We start from the raw sequence: 6,000 nt of genomic DNA, 5'->3' as shown, positions 1-6,000 counted from the left end.
CTTATTTTCCCAGTGATTCGCTTCACCGATTTGCGGTGACTTGTTAAGAAACGATTCTGTTGTATGTTTTGTTGGGTCTTACTCTGATCAAGGGGCCGAAATCCTAAATAATCATAGCATGAGCTTTCTTGGCTGTGATTTCTGCATCTCTTTAACTTTCGCTTTTATTCCTTTTGTCTGGTCTATTATTCTTCCAGCTCCTTTTGTATCAGGGCTGGCCTCTTTTTAGGCCTGGCAACTTAACAAGAGGAAATTGTCAGCAGATACACACACACCCCGCCCTCCACCCAAAGCTGATGCAAATTTTTCCCTAGATATTTCAGTTAATGCATTATTTACACACACTCTCTCTCTCCTTTAAGAGGCTATTCTTGAGCAAAAATTTCCTTCTTTTTTTTTTAAAATTCCATTTATATCCCGCCCTTCTCCGAAGACTCAGGGCGGCTTACAAGCTTAGCAGTACTTCCTCCTAACCCTTTGCCATTTTCTTTGCCAGATTTCTCGTTTCGGCGGCATTTTTCTCCCCCCAAAACGGGCGGATTTCATAAAAGGGTAGGGGAACGCGAAACGCCACCGTGCTTTTGATTTTTTTCTGCATAGAAGCTTGAAAGGTGTACAGGAAATCCTCGAGTTACCACCCTGCATTTAGTGACCATTCGAAGGGACGGTTGCGACGGCCCTGAAGAAAGTGGTTTTTTCCCCACTTAACGACCGTTGTAGCATCCCTGAGGTCACGTGATCAACATTCGAACACTGGGCAACTGGTTCATAGTTTTATGATGGTTGCCGGGATCACGGGATCCCCTTTGGCGACCTTCTGATAGTCAAAGGCAATGGGGAAGCCGGGTGGACTTAACAGCTGTGCCACTAACTTCGCAATCGCAGTGATTCACTTAACAACCGGGGCAAGAAAGGTCCTAAAATGGGGCAAAGTTCACTTAACAAATATCTCACTTAAGCACAGAAATATTGGTCTTAGGAATAGAATAAGAGTAGAGTAGAGTAAGGGACGCGGTGGCTCAGTGGGTTAGGATGCTGAGCTTGTCGATCAGAAGGTCGGCAGTTTGGCGGGTCGAATCCCGAGTGCCGCGTAGCAGAGTGAGCGCCTGTTACTCGTCCCAGCTCCTGCCAACCTAGCAGTTCGAAAGCACGTAAAAATGCAAGTAGAAAAATAGGGACCACTGCGGTGGGAAGGTAACAGCGCTCCGTGTGCCTTTGGCGTCCAGTCATGCCGGCCACGTGACCACGGAGACGTCCTCGGACAAGCGCTGGCTCTTCGGCTTTGAAATGGAGATGAGCACCATGTGCATGGGAACGCACACATGTGCGTGGGAACCTTTACCTTTAGAGTAGAGTAGAGTAGAGTAGAGTAGAGTAGAGTAGAGTAGAGTAGAGTAGACAGAGTTGGAAGGGACTTTGGAGGTCTTCTAGTCCAACCCCCTGCTCAGGCAGGAAACCCTATCCCCTTTCAGACAAATGGTTGTCCAATCTCCTCTTAAAAACTTCCAGTGTTGGAGCATTCGCAACTTCGGGAGGCATTTTAAATACCCATAAAAGAATTTGAATTTGCTGTCTTCCTCCTCCTTTCTCCGACTGCAAAAATTCAGAAGCTGGAAGACCAAACAGAAAACCCAAAAGAGGGAAAAAAATAATGAAACCCATGTGCTATGAAATCGCCAGCTTCTTATTAATATTTCTTCAGAAAGGGCTGCACAGTGTTCAGCAGAGCAGCCAAAAAGGCGAACGCAATCCAAGGTTGCATTAAAAGAGGGATAGAATCAAGATCACGTGAAGTGTTAATACCACTTTACAAGGCCTTACATTTGCAATATTGCACCCAGTTTTGGTCACCACGATATAAAAAAACGATGTTGAGACTCTGGAAAGAGTGCAGAGAAGAGCAACAAAGAGGATCAGGGGACTGGAGGCTAAAACATATAAGGAACGGTTGCTGGAATTGGGTATGTGTAGTTTAACGAAGAGAAGGGTGAGGGGTGACATGATAGCAGTGTTCCAATGTCTCAGGGGCTGCCCCAAAGAAGAGGGAGTCAAGCTATTCTCCAAAGCACCAGAAGGCAGGACAAGAAGCAACAGATGGAAACTAGTCAAGGAGAGAAGCTACCTAGAACTAAGGAGAAACTTCCTGACAGTGAGAACAATTAACCAGTGGAACAACCTGCCTCCAGAAGTGGTGAATGCTCCAACACTGGAAGTTTTTAAGAAGAGACTGGACAGCCATTTGCCTGCAATGGTATAGGGTTTCCTGCCTGAGCAGGGGGTTGGACTAGATGACCTCCAAGGACCCTTCCAACTCTCTTATTCTGTTAGACTTCTATGTTTTTCAGAGCATGTCAATTTGGGGTGGGCTTTTCCAAAGCTGAAACTTTCTCCATGCCAGAACTTCATGTTCTGTTAATCATAAATCCAGCCTTGTGTCATTTTTACACCTTTATTAGTTTCTATGATTCCAGAAATAGATTCGATATTAATCACCCTTTTGTCTTGCTCAACCCAGGTGTGACGCAATACATTTCCCATTTAAACCCTTATCTTCCTCTTTGCAGCGCTGACTTTCTGAAAGATGCCTATTACTATTTTCTTTCTTTCTTTCTTTCTTTCTTTCTTTCTTTCTTTCTTTCTTTCTTTCTTTCTTTCTTTCTTTCTTTCTTCCTTCCTTCCTTCCTTTCTTTCTTTCTTAGATTTTGATTAATTTTTTCATACATTCAATAGTACTTGTTCAACAAACGTGTTGTCTGAGTTTTACTAATACAGATTTAATTCCTAATCCTTTATTCTGTCCTCTAGCCATTGATAAAATAAGTCCCAAGTTTGATAATATTCCGTTTCTTCTTTTTCTTTCAACCTCAAAGTCAGTCTGTCTATCTCCGCACATTCTAGTATTTTTTTAATTATTTCTTCATCTGATGGTATTTCTTCATTTCTCCAATTCTTGCCACTGTTGTTACATGTAGAATCAAATATATGCTTTGTTTATCAGTCTTTCCTGGCATTATACCTAATAAAAAAAGTTCCGGTTTAAAATCTACATATGTTGCCAACATACGTATGTATTTTTTTCTAATTACTCTTTCCTTTGGCACATGTCCACCAAACATGGTAATAAGTACCGACCGGACTTGTGTTTGCAATTCCAACATCTATCTGGCATATTTTTGAACAGTTTTGCTAGTCTTATTGGTGGCAAGTGGCATCTATAAAACATTTTATATAAGTTCTCTTTATAAGAAGTTGACATTGTCAATTTATAATTTCTTTCCCACAGGTTTTGCCATTTTTCTAATTCTATATTGTATCTAAAAAAAAATTGCCCATCTTATCATTGTTTCTTTAACTTGTTTGCTTTCCATTTTCAAATTTAGTAGAAAATTATAAATTAGTTTCTCATCAGGTTTGCTCCTTATAAAATCCATACAGTTTAACTTCTTTATCATATCTAACTTGCATTTGTAAGTATGCCTACCATGATAGGCAACTAACTTAATTAGTTTCTCATCAGGTTTGCTCCTTATAAAATCCATACAGTTTAACTTCTTTATCATATCTAACTTGCATTTGTAAGTATGCCTACCATGATAGATTGATACCCTGATTTTCCATTTCTTGTTTAGATTTTAAGTTCCCTTCAGAATTTAGAATACCTCTGTATGTCCGGATTTTTTCAAAAGTGACTAAATTTGGGTGTACAAATCTTCCATTGTTGAAAGCCAACCTGGAACTTTCAGATATATTTTACATTTTATTTTTCCCCATGTTGATAATAATGCATTTCTTATATAGTGGTTTTGAAAGTACTTATGGATTTTATTTTTCCCATACCATAAAAAAAGCGTGCCACCCTAGTTGTAAATCCAAATATAACAACCTTTTGTTTCTAAGAATTATCCATTCTTTCTTTTTTTATGGCATGCAGGAAAAAAGATTTTCAAACTGCTTTCGATCCGGAGAAAAATCCTTTGGAAAAAGCCCTTTAAAACCAGACGCAAAATGGAAATGTAATCGAAATCCTGGTACATATTATCGACGTGTGTTAAAGCAAAAAAAAAAAAAAAAATTGGACAAAAATACATACTTGGTTAGAAAAGATGTTGGGGAAACACATAGACTTTAAACCTGAACTTTTTTTTTATTAGGTATAGTTACAGAAAAAAAAAATAAAGTGTATATTTAACAGTGTATATTTAACATTTGTATTAACTGCAGCGAGGATTGGATTTGGAAAAATGAAAAAAAAAAACCACCATTGGATGAAGAGATCATCAAGGAAATACTGGACTGTGCTGAAATGGATAGACTTGCCTTGAGAATCAAAGAAAAAAAAAGACACAGAATATTTTCAAACATGGAATTTATTTTATCAAGGGCAGGAAAAATGGAAGAGAGAGTAAGAACTTAACTCGCATTACTAAGCAAAACCAATCAGCCCAGGCATCACTCTGTTCATTAGGCACTAATGAATTGTAATAATAGAAAATTAATAAAATACTATTTAAAAAACCCCAGACACAAAATACGGTGCCAGAACTGGAACTTTGCAAGAGGGATAGCTTGTCTAAATTGGTCAAAGGGTTTTGCAGATTGTGGCGCTATTTTAAGCCCAGGGAACAAGTCTGGATTTTTATGGCTGACCGTCTGGTTGCAATTTATAACTCTGTTATTGATTGTTTGATGTCCTTTCTTTGAAACCATGCCAAGGAACAAAACGTGGGCAGGAGATGCCTTTTTTAATTGATGTTCAGGTACAGGTTGACAATGAGGGCCGGTTACATGATGTGAATCCAATTTGGGCCAGCTTGGATTAGAAAGAGAACTTACAAGGGAGTTCTTGACTTACAACTAAGTTGCAACGGCACTGGAAAAAAAGGCGACTTATAACCTTGCACAGGGAGTCCCCGACTTATGACCATTGAGCCCAACTTTTCCGTTGCTAAGTGAGGCATTTGTTAAGGGAATTTTGCCCCCTTTTTTACGACCTTCCTGCTTGCAATTGGCAAGGCAATCACCGCCATCGTTCAGTTAGCAACACAAATGCAAAAGGGGGATCACGTGACCCTCCCCCCAGGACGCTGTGACCGTCATAAATATGAGTCAGTTGCCGAGCGTCTGAATTTTGATCCCGCGACCGTGTGGGGTATGTCGCAACGGTCATACATGTGAAAAACAGTCACAAGTCGCTTTCTTCAGTAGCATTGTAACTTTGAACAGTCACTAAACGAGCTGTTGTAAGTCAAGGACTGGCTGTAAGCGGCACCCCTACAGTCATGTAATCAAAATCCAGGCAGAAAGTGTATATTTACCACGGTTTGCAGTATCCAGATCAGCTGATCACCCTTTACGACCTTCCCAGCTTCCAACGAAGTCAGCGGGACAAGCCCAGATCCATTTAACGACCAAACAGCTCACTTAACAAGCATGATAATTTGCTTAGCCCCCAGGTCTCCGTTCTTGATCCCAATCGTGATTCTAAATCGAGGATTGTCATCTGTAGCGTGCCAAAATCCGGGGAATAAATTTTGAGAAGACGCCCGAGAGGCAGGGATTATTTGGGTCAGCCGGGTTTCATCAAACATGGCCAAGCCTGTAACCTGGTTTGGCAAAAGCCGGTTCTTAATTCCCACGGCATGCAGCGAGCTGAAGGGATATATTTTTATTGGACATCCGTGCAGCAGCCCCATATAAAAGATCCTTTCTTCTTTCTTTCTTTCTTTCTTTCTTTCTTTCTTTCTTTCTTTCTTTCTTTCTTTCTTTCTTTCTTTCTTTCTTTCTTTCTTTCTTTCTTTCTTTCTTTCTTTCTTTCTTTCTTTCTTTCTTTCTTTCTTTCTTTCTTCTTTCTCTTTCTTTCTCTCTCTCTCTCTCTTTCTTTCTTTCTTTCTCTCTTTCTCTCTTTCTTTCTTTCTTTTTCCTCTTTCTCTTTCTTGTTTGTTTTTTTAGCATCCTGCTTCCCCCCCCCACCCCATTCCATCTGTGTCTGTGTGCCTTTTC

The sequence above is a fragment of the Vipera berus genome (assembly GCF_964194415.1).
Source record: "Vipera berus genome assembly, chromosome: 16".
NCBI lineage: Eukaryota > Metazoa > Chordata > Lepidosauria > Squamata > Viperidae > Vipera > Vipera berus.
The sequence above is the reverse complement of the archived record's forward strand: the minus strand, read 5'-3'. Positions refer to the sequence as shown.